The sequence below is a fragment of the Rhipicephalus microplus genome, chromosome 2 (assembly GCF_043290135.1).
Source record: "Rhipicephalus microplus isolate Deutch F79 chromosome 2, USDA_Rmic, whole genome shotgun sequence".
Classification (NCBI taxonomy): domain Eukaryota; kingdom Metazoa; phylum Arthropoda; class Arachnida; order Ixodida; family Ixodidae; genus Rhipicephalus; species Rhipicephalus microplus.
The window spans coordinates 18,367,434-18,385,726 of NC_134701.1; the positions used below are offsets into that span (position 1 = coordinate 18,367,434).

An 18,293-nucleotide genomic window follows, 5' to 3' on the forward strand; every position below is an offset into this window, starting at 1 on the left:
CAAATGATCTTTTGCGCTTGCACGACGTTCGTTTTTCCGAAAGTACGCATATCGAAATTTCTATTCGCAGTCGTGTTTATTTTGCAGGTGACCACCTACATTGCGCGGGGAAATAAGATGTTAGTTAGGTTGAAGAGTGCGTGTGCACGCTTCGGCTTGTGTTTAACAGTAAAAGCACAGTACCGATTTTTTTTACGAAACCACTTCGCGACAGTGCTCTTTCTTTTTCTTTTCATTCAGGTAACCAAAATTCGAATACAATCAGTGTTAACTTGTTCCTGGCATCACCATTTCCTCCTTTTTGCCTGCGTGGCACACGAAGCATAGGTAACATACCGCAGCACAAGGGAAAAATGTCTGAAGCAACCACCCGAAGGGTAGTGATATGCTATTTGTTTCGTTTTCTCGCCCAGCAAAATAGGGTCGGTTGACATAACAGGCTTGTTGATAGATGACGCTGTTCATTTTTAACAATGAAAGGTAAAAACGTCCACTGTAGACGAAGAAAGTGCTTAACAGCGCAAACGACAGGAGGGAATAGAAGAGACGAGAACAGAGCTTTAAACTTACAACAAAAATTTATTGCAATCCAACTGCAATACATAAGAAAACAGAATCTGCGTATAACCACGCAACATCAGCACAATCAGACATACATGTGCTGAATGGCCTACCTTATCAAGAGCCAGTCATATCAGTGGACCCTAGATAACGAAGTTAACAGCCGCGAAGAAAAATTGAAGGTACGCGAACACAGGAAGAACCGAATTGTTGAATATGGAAGGCTACGCTAATCTCGCGCTCGCGCTGATTTTTATATCGCCCCTAATCACACACTTGTCAAAAATTGGCTGGCAGCCACACTTTTTACAATAGTGTGCCAAGTGGCTGGGAACGGAGCCTTTTAGATAGTAAGCGTGGTCCCTCAAGCGATGAATAATGCATCGGCCTGTTTGGCCAATGTAACAGAGCCACCATGTAAACAATATCTTGTATACAATCGCTAAAATACTTTCAACATAGCACGTAGCGTGTTTCTTAGCGCATGCTTCTTTCTTAGGTCCTTCAATATTAACTCTGCGGCACAACCCAGCCAGCTTGTCGCGTGCGCAGAATACGACTCGGACACCAATTTCGCCAGCAATCTTCTTTAGCCTATGGGAAACCTCGTGTACGTAGGGAATAACAGCCGTGCTGGAATGTGGTTTGTTGAGTAGGCTGTTGCTTTGTCCCTTATCAAGCACTCTTAGAGACGTAAGGAGAGTCTCGGCGATGGAAGTTAGCAGGGGATCAGGAAAACCTTCTTGTTGAAGGCGATGACCTTGGTTTGTAAAACTACATTTTACCTGGTAATCGAAGAGCGAGTTACAGCTGCGTTTAGGCAAAAAAAAAAAGCGACGCCACGCTTGACTAGCTTAGAATGAGCAGGCGTAAAAAGAAGGCTTTTCTTTGAGCGTGGCTCGTACCGCCAACAGACATGGTCTACCAAAAAAGCATTTCTATGTCTACAAATCGTAGCCTGTCATCAGAAATAAGCTCCAACGTTAATTCAATTTGCTTCATTTCATGGCGAAATACTTAAAAAATCTCACTGGTGGTTCGTCGACGGTCAAATTGGTCGATGAGGTAAAACACTCAAAAGTCGTCAACGTAGCGGAACACTTTACCTCTGTTTGTCTGATGAAGATCAGCCATGAGAATTCTGTCATACCGCGCGAGTGAAAGGTCACTAAGAACCAGATCTAAACAAGAGCCAATGCACACTCCTTCCCGCTGAGTGTAGAAGGTGTCCTTGTGAAGTACAAAGATCGAAAGGAGATAAAAGCGCAGTAGTTCTAAAAAACCTGTGAACAAGAATTCCACAAGAATTCCACAAATCGACACATGTATGTTCGATTTTGCTGATCTTACGTTGTTATGCGCAGATTCTGTTTTCCTATTAATTGCAATTGGATTGCAATTTACTTTGGTTGTTAGTTCAGCGCTCTGATATATCTGAAAAAAAAAATGCATTGGTTCAGCCCTGCCGCTTTTCCACCCACGCGCGCGAGTGCTTGCCAGCCTCACTTCAAGTGCATTCTTCGGAGTTGGCGCTGACCGTGACTGGATCGGAAACACTTGCTGTGCCTTTACTTGCTTGCGCACTTGTCCCAGCCGAGTCCGAAAGGGCGTCATCGTTCGCCAACTTCTGCAAAAAGAAACCTAGCTTGTCATCGTAATCAAGAGCCGAACGCCAAGTGCACCCGTACCTTCTTTGATTTGGGAACATAATCTTGCCTAACCAAGCGCCGCCGCCCCACAACAACCCGAAGAAAATGATAATTGAGATATTTAAGAACAAATGCGCAACGCTCTCGTGGGTTACTAGGCAAATGATGAGCGATTTGCGTACCATTCTTTCGTATCCTAGATGCAGCATGGGGACGTTGTTTTCGACGTTTTTTTTCGCCAATGAAGTGGCGTGAACACAGGTGTGACGGCGGCGACACACTGAAGTTTTTCCGATTTACCGACGCCACCCACTGCCTCAGCAATTCAAGTGACGACGGAAAGCGATATAGTGAGAACATGTCACACCTGCAGTAGTTGCGTGGAGTGCTGTGTTGCGGGTACACAATCGCACCTAAATTTTTTTTTGGCTGATTGCTGGTGCACCCGTGCACAACACAATGATGGCCGGATGATTTGTTAGAGTACGCATCATTTCCTGCAATCGCAATTGCTGTTCATTGCAAAGGCGCGCCGAATTCGCATGCCTCTTCCAAAACTACTAAGCGTTGACGTTTGAGATGCACTGCCCAGAGCACGATGGCAACACTGAGAACACACTCTCGACCCCAGCAGCTCGGGGATTCGAGAGTGCTGCTGTGAAAAGGTGTTTAGAGTGCTCTCGTTTTGCTAGCGTGGTGTCGCTGCGCCCAGCCTGCGCGTGCATCGACGTTGCGTATAGTAGTATATTGGGTTCTTTATGACGCGCTCGCTGCCGTTGCGCCAGCTGCACATGTACCAATTTGAGTATCACGTGAAGAAAATAGACAACGCAGGTAAACGACACGTCCAAACCTGATAATCACAATATGCGTTTCATGTAAAAACATAACTACATGCTACGCTCGTAGCGTTTTCGCGGCTGATTCACTCATTCCACATATACCAAATTTGATATTATGTCACGTAAATGGATGACGAAAGTATGTGACTGGTGCAAACATGATAATCATGAGATGCGTGTCGTGTAACAACAATACTACACGCCACACTCAAGGCGTCAATACACTTCCAAGTGAGCCAGCGCGCGTGCACGCCGGCATTCATTTCATTGCGTCACGCCGGCGATGCCACGCCAGGTACCAATATCCCCCTAGTAGGACGATGAATGCAAATGACACGTTCAAGTATGAGAATCATGATAAGAATTTCTTAAAACATGATTACATGCTACGCTCACAGCACGCTCATGGCCGTTTCACTAGCTTTATATATACCAAAATTCGTATAAGGTGACTACAAATAGATGTCGAAGTTAAGTGAAACGTCCAAACATGGTAATCATGACATGAAAGTCATGTAGAGCATAATTTATCTCCGCCTCTTAATGTTGTGCTAACTTTAAAGGGACCTATCACCCTTCCTCATTCGTGCTTCGCATATCATCGATTCGAATTGTATGTGGGATCTGCCAATTTTTCGGCCTCACGGTACTGCAGCCTCGGACAAATCCCCTTCAGCTTATTTTTGGCTGAAAACACCACGTAGACACCAAAGCGTGCCGCTACTTTCTTGAATCGTTCACCCACTGGTCCAACAGAGTAGCGGCACGCTTTGGTGTCAACGTGGTGTTCTCAGCCAAAATTAATTGTTTTCCTTCAAGTTTGTGCAGCAATGCAAATTTTCAAGTATGAACCAACTAGTCTGCAAAAAAGGATTATTTCTTTTTGGTTTGGCACCCTGCTTTTTTCCAAGTACTTATCAGCCAATTTTCTGGTTCGCTTTCTCTATTTTCTATCAACATTCTTCACTTACAAATATGTGAAACCCTTCCTAGCCCAACGCTCCTCCCTCATTTCTTTCAATCGCTTTTCAAATTTTATCTTGCTGCTAGCTTCCATGCACTCAAGTGATGTCCATCCCATATCACATTGTACTGCAAAATGGTTTACTGGTGGGCCAGTTGGTACAAATTCATAATGAAATAATTGGAAGCGCAAACCAACGAGACACGAGAGAAGAGACAAACAAGCCCAGACTTGAACTCAGTTTATTCAGAGAAGAACTTATATATCAGAAAGATGAGCAAGGGAAAAAAACTCGGGAGAAGGTTCCACTATGAACAGGTGTCGTCCAGAAACGAGATTTCGCAATCTAACAGTGATATAGACGGTGAACTAACACAACTATCAATAATCTTTTTAATAAAAAAGACTTCCGCAATCTCCGTCGTTTTCGTGTCATGATAGCTGTATAAGACAAATGTGTGTGAAAATTAAGGTACGCAGCCATACTTTTTACAATGAGCGGTCAAATGTAAACCCGGGGCTGATTTCAGCGCATTGTAGTGTTCTCGCAGGCGAACATTCAAGCAGTGCCCAGCCTGCCCAATGTATAACCTGCGGCAAGACAGTAGAATACAATAAACGACATTGAATCACCAATTGGTGAAATAATTGACATGGTTGACACCACAAATTTTCTTCACAAGACCTGCCTTCATTCTGCTTTGTAAGTCAATTCTAGAACACATTTGCTGCAGTTTTCCACTTGCTGAAAACACAACGTCGAGGTTGAAATTTTTCGCACATTTTTTATCTTATGCAAAAACTCGTGCACATATGGGACTACCGCAAACTTGCGTCATTTATCTGCTTCCTTTAAGGAGCATTCCTTCCCTTTCTTCATACGTAGTAACTTCTGAGCGGCGAAAATAAGAACATTGGATGGAAAGCCTGCCTCTCGCAACCTAATTATTTGCTAAGAAAAAATGCGCGCCATTTTGTGGAAACATGATTATGTTACAGCAGAATTGAGAAGGTTAATCGCAATACCTGATTTTACTACTTTAGAATGCGAAGAAGAGTAGTCCAAGATTGGTTTCCTTGAATAGGGAGAGCAGGACCAGCATAGGTGATCCGCGAGAAAAGATATCTCAAGATCTAGAAACTGCAATATCTTATCATGGGAAACCTCGTTGGTGAAACGTAAACCATGCCCATTTTATTCGAAGGTTTCAATAATCTTGTCCTGGTTTTTATCCAAGGAAGGTGAATGAGCGAGCACAAGGTAATCGTTCACATATCCGAAGACACTAAATACGAGGCTGCTTAGTGCCGTTTGCAAAGCCCAATCAAAATAACTTAAGAACATATCGCACAGGACCGGTGCTACACAAGAGCCGATACAAATGCCAGTCTTTTGCATGTAATACTTATCGCCCCATAATACAAGAGTCGAATTCACATAAAAGAAGAGTAGTTCCATGAAGCTTTCCATCGACATCCTACATTTGTTTATGAATGAAAGTTCGTCATTTTCCTGCGTGATGTATTTTTTTACACACTTCATGGGTTCAAGGTGAGGAACCGAGTAAAACAAATCGACAACGTCGATACTAAAACCACTCCCGTTAGACAAATTTTTGGTTGCTAAGAAGTCAACAACTTGGTCGGAACCCTTTACAAGAAAAGGGTCTTGAAAATTCAAGGCGGACAAGGGAAACTGGAGGAACGTTGAAACTTCATGCTGCCTTGTGCTTCATTCCGTAACAATTGTTCAAAAGGGGATGTCTAGTTTATGGATTTGTGCTGAAAAAAAATGGTTCTAATGCAATTTTTTTAGCTTTTTACTGAAGATGCAAGTCGGAACATGTCGCTAGCTTCCAGCAAAGCGATGGCTCGCTTCTTCACTTCAACTTGTTTATCAGAAACTTCTTTAAAGTTTTTCCTAATGACTGCAGACGCCTTTGAAGCGTATTGTTCTTGAGAGAGAACAACAAAACATTCTTTCTTATCAGCAGTAATAGGCCTCAGGCTATTAGACACAAAGAACGAAATATTCGGGCCCAGTCTGCAATGTGCACCCGCCCTCGCATTCCTTTTGGACAACGTTGAAACACATTCCTTAACACTTCTTCCCACTTTCTCTGCTCTTCCAAAACTTACTTGATACTTTTGTGATCACTACCCAGACTTCTGGAGCCACATTAATCTACGTGCATTCCCCTGAGCCTATCATATATCCTACGTGACATCAGTGCGTAATCTGTCGTCGACTTCAGCCTTCCTACCTTTCATGTTATTTGCCCTTCACACTTCTCAGCCCTGTTGCAAATGATCAAATCATGCCTTTTGTTGGCCTACACTTGGCGTCAGCCTCCACTCCATTCCCGTCTGCACTTGTGTTCATTTTCAAGCCCACCCCGCATTCTGAACACTTTGCAGCCTTTTTAACCATGCCTTTCTGACACCAACTGTTCTTATTATTTGTCGCACTCAATAATTACCAAACCTGGCGTACGACGGACCCTGCCCTACGAAAATGAGAAAGTTTAAGCTCTACTACAAACATTTGGGCATTCAATGTACGTGCACTTCCCCCACAGGGTGGCAAGCGAAAAAAACAATGAATTAAACACACACACAAACTAGTAAATACCTGGTCAGTGACCCCTGAAAAAGCCATGCAATCTAATAAGTGCTACAAATGTTTTAACTACTGCCTTATAAATTATAAAGGCAAGCTCGAAACACGCAAAACCACTTATCTTCGCAGTCGACCGGTAGCGCTCAAAAAACACGTCCATCCACCGTGCCAGTCTGAACTGATGACGCTCGCTGCTCCGCGAAGCGAGCGCCATCACACGCCCCAGCGCTTCCTCTTTCTTACCATCTACTCTCACCACCTGCTTCAGTTGCTAGGCGTGGCGCAGCTGTTGCTATGGGTGAGGAGAAGCGCGTGCTGAGAGATCCATGCGCACGCCAACCAGGGACGCATGACAAGCCCCGACTAAGAAATGCATTCGCAATGAACAAATTACTCATCAAGGATTTATCCTGCAATCGCTTGAACTGCGACAACAAGCGCCCGGTGCACTGTCGACAAAGCTACCGAGGCATATGTACAAGAGAGCACAAATGCGCATGTTACATCTCACACATTCTCTTTCGCGTGGTGCTCTCGGTTGGAGAAGCTTGGCGAGGTAATGTGGTGCCACCGTCGGTTAGCGTCCAAAGAATGTAATGCGACACGGCACAATTAAAGCATGGCCCCCCAAGGTTCGCAAGCTCGGATCCCATGGATAAAGCATTTGGACACCAGCAAAAAACACTAGCCACGCTAGCACTGCGGAGAACGCAGTTATGTTCTTCAAATTTCGCCTCGCCTTCGCGTTTTATAGCTCGTTGTCGAAGTAGGGCAGTTTCCACATGCACCACAGGTGTTTCTCCAACACCGACGGCATCGAGTGTTGTTTCAACAACTAATAAAAGTGTTGCAGTAAGCGCCGCCGCAAGAGAACCGTGTCCAATGGCAAATGTCACCTCCTGCTGAGCGAGACAGAGGCTAGCGGGATATGCGACGTCTGCGCTCGTTTGTGACCCAATCTACAAACCTGCATTTCCCTTTTTGTCTAAGCCGAAAAGGACTTAAGTGGGGTTGGCCATTGGTCCTTTAGGGGACTAAATGCACTGCCACTGATTTTGAACCAATATTGGACTAACTGCGGGAGCAATTGCAAGGCTTCAACTGCAAGGGCTAAACACAAACATAGCAGCGGTGCTTACGCGGGAAAGTCGGCGAAGCAGCCAGGCGCCCCATTTGTGCCATACCATGTCGGCTTGCCGACAACCTCGCTAGGCTTACGACGAGTATGGCTAAACGACCACCAGCGATCACAACATGCGGCTCGCGTGGAATTTTCGTCGTCATTATTTTATAGTCACAAATGAACAATAGGTAAGTGTCCTATGTTCGCGGTGTCTTACGGAGTGATGTAGATATCCGTATACCTACCGCGACGAGATCGTTCACAGGCACGGTTCTTTCATCGTGCTGGTAAGTCTCTCGCAAAATACCACCGGCCGCACAATAAGTCGGATCCGCGATCGCCTACACGCTGTTTGATAACAATTGTCGCATAGAGAAAAAGACATAAGTTTGTCTGAGCGTTAATTCGGGAGACTAAATTTTCTGTGAAAGAAATTGTATATGACGTTTCCTTCGCGTGTTCCGGCAATGCACTCACACCGGCAGCCAGCTTGATGCCCATGACGTACGAAGCCTACTTAATTTTATACATCGCTTTGAAGTTGTGGTCACCGTGCGAGTACACGACCGCTGACGAACAGCTTACATTTATTAGCGTTGTCAGTGTTGTTCCTGGTTTAAACTAATCCAGCACATTGAAGCGAGTAATCCGCAGTGTCCGTGTTCGGCAACGTTCACTTGGTTTCGACCCACCCGTGCTGGCATGGTGGAAACGCGAGGGCCCTTGCTGTGTGCACTGACTGCATGTTGTACTACTTGCCTCTCATAACATCTTCTATTCGTTTCATACTGCTTCGCTTTCGCAGTGGTGTATAGCCTATATAACTTAATTTCGTGATCGCCGACCATACCGAGCATTGCACTGCAGCATCGGCAGAAGGCGATCGCGGCGCAGTTGCCCTTCCCGTTGATCCCTTCATTGCCGGGCGTTTGCGCACGACACGCACTCTCGCGCATTTAGTCCCTGTTGGACGAACCGTTAGTCCGTAGGCGTAACGACTGCAATGAGTCCAACTTTGCCGAATTTTGGCTTAGAGTTTATACGTCAGCATGGGCGTAGCTTACTCTATTACTCGGGGGCACACTTCAAGTTGTTTCTCCCCTTAATTGATGACGCTGCAAAGAAGGGAATATTAACAACCCGTGTTTATTATGAGCTGGTTGATGCCTCCCTTGCACGTGATTAACGATGCGCTGTGTGCAGGGTTATGTTAATTACTTAAGATACCAAAATGCATAACTCTCGAACATGGGTGTTAATCGTCATGCTGATGTGCCACTTGGTGTTAACGAGGATGTATCCAGCTGAAACGGTGCTATTGCTGGCAAACACCAATACACCTTGAACAAGCTGTCATATATCCCTACACAATGAGCACTACTCCTGTGAATACTCGTTTCTCTGTCCGGTTATACCTATTCTTACAGCAGAGTGATCAGCCATGCTGTGTTCTTCTTATAGTTGCGGCACTTTGTGCATTCCTAATGCTTTAGAACCTACAAAATAAGCAATCGGTAAGCCTTTGGAATCACTCGTCAAATGAAATTTACAATGCTGTGTTTTCTGGCTTACGTGGTCAGTCAATTACGGCTTTTTGTACTGCTTGTCTGCTTTACTTTTGTGTCTGCTCTAGCTGCAATGAAAAAATGCGCTGCAATAAAATTTAAATGAAGAATGTGGTGGGATTATATTCGCCAATCATTGAATTCTTAAGAAGAGACTGCTCAAGGACTCAATTGAGGTTGTGCCAAATTGCTTTTTTTTTGTACAAAACACGTTTTCTTGACCAACATTCGTTTAACATTACTGTATTCATTCTAAAACGTAGTAATCTAGGGGGCAGCTGACACGAGAAACGAGCGTTCACTTAGCGCCTACAGTTAGAGGTGGATGGCGTGACCAGCACACATCATGGCGGTTAAGTCCGGCTCACTACGCATGTCGCCCGCGGTTCGCCCACCTTAAACTACGAAGGACTCGGGTGTGTGTGTGTGTGTGTGTGTGTGTGTGTGTGTGTGTGTGTGTGTGTGTGTGTGTGTGTGTGTGTGTGTGTGTGTGTGTGTGTGTGTGTGTGTGTGTGTGTGTGTGTGTGTGTGTGTGTGTGTGTGTGGCCTTATGTTCGTTGAATAATGCTCGCTTGACATGCGAATGTCTTTTGCGGGAAAATGAGAACCTTTCCCACAAGAGTGCCCGCTTTTTGCGTGTCATGTCACCGCGTTGCACGCCTCGACTATTCCCGAAGCACACTTTTCTTCTCAGAATCCATCTGATTACCTTCGAATACGTGAACGTCCTATGTCATTAAGAATTGAAGGCGGCCAACTTTTATTCTGCTCTTCTTCCCACGCTCTTTCGATAAAGGTGTCGTAGATGTCAAGGACACGTTATCCAGTATGTCGATGATTACAGCACACCAGGGTGGAAAAAGAAGAAACTCGTGTTTATATCGCTTACGAATCGTCAGTAGAGGGTCCAAAACTTGTTTTAGGGATACTGGCTTGCATCTGTAAAACCTTTCATTGAATGTAAGAATAAGCACTTTAGTGTATAGGTTAAGTGTGTAAGAGATTATATTCAGGTGTTAGGTGTGTTTACTTTTACGCTGATTCATTATTCTTAAATGGCCACCTCCTACTGTCAAAAAGTCAATTTTATAACAGTGCGCTTTTTGTACTGCATGTTATTGTATAACTGTCTCGTCCGTACACGGCAAATATTTTATAATTAAAGTTTCTTTGTTGCCTAACTTCCTAAATTTTGCGTAGATTTCTTCTGAATTATTGTGCAACCAATTCGCTTCGTAATGCCTTACTACCCAAAAGGTAAATAAAAAGAAACCAAGGAGATGAAATGAATTGTAATATCGGAATCAAACCTTCACTAAGATTCCCTAGAAAAACTTTGCCTAATACTTGCCTACCTCAAAAAAGTCAACTACCCCACGTTCGCCGAAAATAGCCGCGTGTGCTACACCACTCTGAGAGGTTTTGATTGCCTTTTTTTCAGTTCTGGCTACGAACGTTTATCATTGCTAGTCGTGTGTGTCGGCTGACTCACTGAATTCACGCATGAGAGAGCTCGTTGCAGCCACGCCTGCAGACGGCAGCTCGTTTTCCACTTTGAATAGTCTGACTTCAGGCATTGCAGATTTTATTCAGCTCATTGTGGCTCAAAACAGAGATAGGGTCCTGTAAAGAAAAAAGCTTTACTCCACGCAGTCGACACTCGGGGGCATTTCTGTTAGAGGTGTCGAGGCTTTGATCTTTGTCCTACTGCTTTTTTTTCTTCAAAGTAGTTTTTACGTTCAAGTCTTTGTGCAGTTAACCGACCTATCTCTTCAAAAAGAGGGAAGTTGTATTGTTTTCAAATTTCAGGCTTTGATGAGCGGTCGTACCAATGCCTAATAGAAGTTCACCGAGCCGTATAACAGCTCCGTCTAACCCGATGTCTAGCAGTGCATGAAAAGAGAGTGCGAGCTCTGTTGTCTTTACGATATGAGCGGAATATTACAAAAGCTGCGCCTTGCATGCTCATCTTTTAAGTAGACGAAGGGAGCATTTTTCAAAAAAAAATATAACCATCTCCCCAAAATCGCTATGCGCAATGAATGACAATTGCTTTTGATATAAAGTAGTATAATTAATATTCAAGGAGGGCTGATCATCCGGTAGGGCTATCATTGCTGAATTATTCGAGCCCTCAATGTTAGCCAATACACAAGTATTGAGAACGTTTGCGTGTTCAAGCTCGTAAATACCAGAACTGATACGCAAAGGTTTATGCATGTTTAATGAATATACAGGCTTCTCGCCCCGAATTACAACACCTAGCAAAAATGGTGATATGGGTAAATCATTCGACCAAATAGTTCGTCCACCAGTACTTTTTACCGGTAAGACAACAGTCGTTCGCATTAGTGTTCAGATCGCTCATATTACTATGCAGCGCTGACTGTTAAGTCAATGTGCGGATAGCGTGCAAGTCGCAAGCACTTTCCTTCTCAGAGTAAAAGCTAGAGCGGCGTTCGTCTAGAGTTTGCCTGCATCTGATTTCTGCCTGTAGCTTTCTGCCTGCCTGGTGGCCCTCCTGCATACACACACGTTTGATTCTAAACTGCAGCTTTCGAATGTTCCTGCCCTCCAAGAATTCTTGCTGCTTTTTGGTTTTCCTGTAGCAGCTCACTACTTTAGCTGAAAGGTCCGCTGCAGCTAGAGAGGAGACGTTCGTGCGGTCTATGACTTCAAAGCGAAATTCAGTTAAAGCACAACACGCCGAAAAAAAAAACAGCCACCCATTTGTTGAAGCTCCTTAAGAGATAAGCGCCTCAGCACCAGAGACAACGCCCTATAAGTCAGCCTATGATTCTAAAGGTGCACAGCCCAACTCCGGTGAAAGATGGGCGGACAACTCTAAGAGCACCCGTTTTCGCCCTTCGAACCGTCTCGTGGGTAAAAGGGAACAAGCTTTTTTCACGCTGAAATACCTGAGAGAACAGCGTACCACAGCGACTAACTGGTACATGTAACTTGATCGCTCTTAATTATGAAGCATTTCTTAGCGAAATTCAGTGACTTTGACCATATCTATCTATCTATCTATCTATCTATCTATCTATCTATCTATCTATCTATCTATCTATCTATTCATCTATCTATCTATCTATCTATCTATCTAAGTCATTTAGCTCTTCTGGCCGTTTCGATATTGGGAACTCTACCAAATTCGGTATGGCATAACATGACTGTATGAAGAGCATAACTGACTAGTCATAACATGAAAATCATGACATCTATGTCATGAAATTCATGGTTTACATGTCATGGTCTTGCTGCCCGGCGGTGGTTTCGTTCATATGACATATCGCAAAACTTGTGTTGTATGACATGACTGAATGGCGAACACAAGCGACAGGTCCTCACGAGTAAATCATAACATGCAGGTCATGTGAGAGCATGACTACATTCCACGCTCATGATGTGCTCGCGGTCGTATTGCTATCTTCCCGTACACCAAATTCAGTGTGTGTGACGTGAGGTATTACGCGTGACGTGAATGGATAATGATAGTATATGACTGATGCACAAACGTAATATTCATGACATGCGTGCCATGCAAGTCGTGGCTACATGCCACGCCCATGGTGCGCTCATGGTCGTTTCGCTTGCTTCACATACACAATTTTAGTATAACGTGACGTAAATCAATAGCGAATGTATATGACTGGTGCAAACATGATATTCATGACACAAGTTTCATGTAAGAAGATACATACTACGCTCAAGATGCACTCGCGGTTGTTTCGCTGGCTTTGCATGTACCAAATTTTGTGTTACGTGACGTGACCAGAAAACGAAAGTTAATGATACGTCCATAATGATAATCAGGACATGCGCGTCATATAAAACCATGTGCATGCTACGCTCTTAATGTGCTCGCGGTCGTTTCACTAGTTAACGTGTACAAAATTTGGTGATACCTGAGGTCAATTGATTACGAAGGTATATGACTGGTATATGACTGGTATATGACTTGACTATATAACACGTTCATAACGGACTCGTGGCCGTTTCGGTAGCTTCACATATACAAAATTTGGTATTCTGTGACGTGAATGGACGAACAAGGTAAATGGCACGACTAAACATAATAATCATGACATGCGTACTATGTATACCATGACTACATGCTATGCTCATAGCATGCTTGTGGCCCCGCTGTGGTGGTCTAAAGGCTAAGGTACTCGGCTGCTGACCCGCAGGTTGCGGGATCGAATCGCTGCTGCGGCCGCTGCATTTCCGATGGCGGCGGATATGCTGTAGGCCCGTGTGCTCAAATTCGGGAGCACGTTACAGAACCACAGGTGTTCGAAAATTCCAGACCCCTCTACTACGGCGTCTCTCATAATCATATGGTGGTCTTGTGACATTAAACCCCACATATCAATGATTAGTGTGCTTGTGGCTGCTTCGCAAGGTCCACATATATCGAATTTGCTATCACCTGACATGAATAAACAACGAAGGTAAATGACACGTACAAACATGATAATCGTGATATGCGTGTCATGTATAACGTGACTACATGCTACGCTCATAGCGTGCTAGCGGCCGTTTCGCTAGCTCCACACATCAAAAGTTGGTATTACTTGGCGTCAATGGTCGACCAAGGTAAATGACACTCCAATATATGATAATCATGATATGCGTGTCATGTAAATCATGATGGCATGCTATGCTCATGGCGCGCTCACGGCCGTTTTGCTAGATTCACATATACATATTTGCCATCCCGTGACGTAAACAGACGACGAAGGTGAATTACATGTCCAAGCATGATAATCGTGACATGCGTCTCATGTACGGCATAATTTATGTCCGGCTTGTAATGTTGTGCTTACTTTATAGTGACATATCAAGTTTCCTCATTCGTGCTTTGCATATCAATGATTCCCACTGTACGTGAGATCGGCCAATTTTTATTGTGCTGGAGAATTTATGCGTTTGGGGCTGAGTGGTTTGACGCGAGTGAAACGGGAGTCCGCAGTTGCAAATTCCCGGCCGCACGTTTTCGAGGAAATTTATATTGCACTATTTTACCATAACATTTCAGCGGCAATGCACCGCCATCGTACGTTTTATTAGCGAATGACTTTGTTATGCATTCGTCAGCCATTCGTCCTTGGATTGGATTGGATTGGATAAACTTTTATTTGGTCCTCCAAAACACAGATCACTGTGTTGCGGGCAGCTCCCACGTGGGGACTGAAATGCCAAGCTCCTCAGCCGCCTCGCGGGCTTGGTGGACAGCCCAGAGCTGATCTGCCAAGGATGAGCTGCGAATTGCCGCCTCCCATCTGGCAGAGGTGATGTGCGATAAATGAGCGAATTTGGTGCACTGCCAGAGCATGTGTTCTAATGAAGCTATTTACCCACAATGTGGACAAAGATTACTTGGATATAGGTCAAGGTACATGATGTGTAACATTTTCAAAGTAGGGTACATCCGCGTTTGCAAAAGCCGTAATGTAAGTGCTTGGGGCCGGGTGAGATTTTTGTGAGGTAAAGGGAAAATCTTTCTAGACAGGTAGAAATGTTTAGTGAGCTCATTATATGTCGTAAGAATTTCCCGGTTATCCCCTTCACCGGTAGAACGCATCCCCGGGGAGGTGCGGTTGGAGAGTTCTCGCGCCGCCTCGTGTGCTGCTTCATTGAGATTGGGAGGGGAATCGTTGATCTGCCCAAGGTGAGCTGGGAACCAACTCAGAAGATGATGCGTTATGTTCTTGCCTTGCAGTATTCTCAGCGTTTGTTCACAGACCGTCCCCTTGGCGAACACCCGTAGTGCTGCCATGGAATCACTGTAGACGACTTCAATGTTATCCATCTTGAGTGCTAAGGTGATGGCAACTTGTTCCGCAATGATTGGGTCTTTCGTCCTGACCGTCGCTGAGTTGACGACATGGCCAGCCCCATCGACTACCACTGCCACAAACGCTTTCCCATTGGCGTAGCAAGCCGCGTCAACAAATACGACCCCTCGTTCCTCGTTTGAGACTTGACGAAGTATAGTCCTGGCCCTCGCTACTCTTCTTCCAACGTTGTGTTCTGGATGCATGTTTCTCGGTATAGGAGATATCGTGATAGTCTGCCTGATGTTGTCAGGGATATTATTGTAATTGCGTCTGATTGCTATTGGGTGTTGGCCCAACTCCTGCAGGATCATTCTCCCCGACCTTGTAGTGTATAACCTTGCAAACTGTGCTCTCTCTTGAGCTTCTGCTATTTCTTCGAGCGTGTTGTGTATGCCAAGCTCAAGCAGACGCTCGGTGCAGGTATGTATGAGTAGGCCCAGGACCTTCTTGATAACTTTCCTGAGGAGCACATTCAGTGTCTCGGACTCTGCTCTTGACCAGTTGTGCATTGCTGCCTCGTATGTGAAGTGACTTAGAACAAACGCATGCATCAACCTGATGAGGTTGTCTTCCTTGATCCCATTTCTTTTGTTAGCCACTCTGCGTATGAGGTGCACCGCACTGTCTGTTTTCCGAGTTAACTTGGTTATAGATTTGCTGTTGGCGCCGGTAGACTCTATCAGCATTCCCAGGACTTTGATGAAGTCGACCCTCTGGATGGCATCCCCTTGATTTGTACGGAGATGGATGTCTATCTGGTTTAACGGCTTCCATCCCCTCGGCTTCGGTCCCCGGCGTGCAGTCCGATAAAGCAAAAGTTCTGACTTATTCGAGGAGCACTTGAGCCCGGAAGGGCGAAGGTGGTCTTCTACGGTGTCAATCGCCTCTTGCAGAGTGCTCTCAATCTGCCCCTCGCTTCCACCTGTGCATCAGATGGTAATGTCATCTGCGTAGATGCTGTGCTTCAATCCTTCAATGCTCGATAATTTCTTTGACAGTCCGATCATGGCAATGTTGAACAGCATTGGTGAAATCACTGCCCCTTGTGGCGTGCCCCTTGCTTCTAGTTCGACTGCTGCGGTCTTGATATCAGCAATCTTCATCGCGGCTTTCCGATCTGTAAGAAAGGACCATACGTAGTCATAGAAGGCTTTCCCTAGACCAAGCTTGGAAATTGCTTCGAGTATGAATGAGTGGTGGATGTTGTCAAATGCTTTTTCTAGATCTAGGCCCAGAATGGCTTTCACGTCTCTGGTTTCATTGTCAATGACCTGGTGTTTGATAAGCTTCAATGCATCTTGTGTGGATAGCCCTGCCCTGAATCCAACCATATTGTGTGTATATATGTCGTTATCTTCCAAGCACTTGTTTATCCTGTGCAGAATGGCATGTTCTGCGACCTTGCCGATACATGATGTCAAGGATATTGGCCTCATGTTGTCCAAGTTAGGGGGCTTTCCTGGCTTGGGAATAAGGATCGTGTTGGCCAGCTTCCACTGCTCTGGCACCCTGCCTTCTTTCCATGCTGAATCGATCATATCCCTCAGGGTTTCAATTGAATCGTCATCAAGGTTACGCAGGGCCTTGTTTGATATACCGTCCGGGCCAGGGGCCGACCTGCCATTGAGATCATGCAAGGCTCTTCTTATCTCCTCGATGTTAAAGTCGCCCTCAATACCTGGATTTGGCGTGCCCTGGTACTGTCTACTTGGTGGTGCCAATCCTCTTTTGATTGGGAGGTACTTATGCACGAGCTCCTGGACAACTTGCTGTTCTGTAGTGCGCCCTATCTCTTTATGCAAAATTCGAGCGATAACATGCTTTTGATTTGTTTTGGTGGTGTTTTCGTTGAGGAGATGCTTTAACATATTCCATGTCTTGCCATTGCGCATCTGACCATCGACGGAGTTGCAGATTTCGTCCCATTGCTGCCTCGATAGTGCGCGACAATGTTCCTCGACTGATCTGTTTACCTCAGCAATCTTCTTCCTCAGTCTTCGGTTCAGGCGCTGACCCTTCCAACGGTTCAGTAGTGCTTGCTTTGCCTCAAGAAGATGAGCGAGCCGGCTATCCATTCTTTCAACCGGAAAATCTGTGGTAATGGTGGAGGAGACGGATTTGATGTCATCCTCAATCTGTTTGACCCACTGCTCCAAGCCTTGTCTGTGGCCATCTTGTTCCCTTTCCATCCTTATCTTCCTGAACTTATCCCAGTCTGTGAAGTGAAATTCTCTCTGCTTTTTACGCTCCACGGAGAAGGTAGTGGCAAGAATGCAGTGGTCACTCCTTAGGTCTACAGCAAGGTTCATCCACTGGGCCTTCCTGATGTTCCTTACAAATGTAAGGTCCGGGGTGGAATCCCTGCAGCAAGATGTACCAAGCCTTTTTGGTAGGCTGGGGTCTGTGATTAGGGTGAGATCAAGTTCACTGGCACTTTGCCAAAGTCGATTTCCTTTCCCAGTGTTGTACTTGTAACCCCGTGTATGATGAGGGGCGTTGAAATCACCTGCTATGACGAGTGGACATTTCCCGGCGATATTAACAGCTTTCTTTAGAACCGTCTTGAACCCTTGCTTTTGTTCCTTTGGACTGCTGTATATATTAAGAATGAAAATGCTCTGAAAGTTGCTGGTACCCGGCACGATCTCTACCAAGACGTGTTCCAACCGGCCTGCTTCTATCTTGAGGTCGTGGGTTACGTGCGTTAGTTTGTTGCATACTAAGGTGCAGACTCCCCTCCCTTCAGTATCCCCTATTACAGGCCGGAATCCAGGCAACGTTGCTTGCGGTGAAAGGGTCTCCTGTAATAATATAATATGAGGCTTTTCTTGGCTGCTCCTAATATACTGCTGCAGGGTTGCTTTTTTTTAAGGTAACCTCTACAGTTCCATTGCCAGACACGAAATGCTTCACGTAGCGATGCCATCTTGGTTATTACATGGGCGGCCAGAGCCTGATGCTGCACCTGTCGACAGGTTTGGTACCACTAGTATTGGTGGCCGAAGGGGTGAGCTTGGTGTATGAGGAGGCCTTGCTGTGTTGTGCAGATATGCTTCGACCTTTGTAATGCGCAAAGTCATCTGCTCTTCCAGTGCCGCCACGCTTGATTGTAGCCTACCCATC

At 45.2% G+C, this 18,293-nt stretch overlaps 1 protein-coding gene across 4 annotated transcripts in view; it reads left to right on the forward strand.

Moving 5' to 3' along the window:
* Nucleotides 1-18,293, forward strand: part of LOC119169192 (FMRFamide receptor-like) — a 1,338,388-nt gene that overhangs the window by 847,528 nt on the left and 472,567 nt on the right. The window lies entirely within an intron of this gene.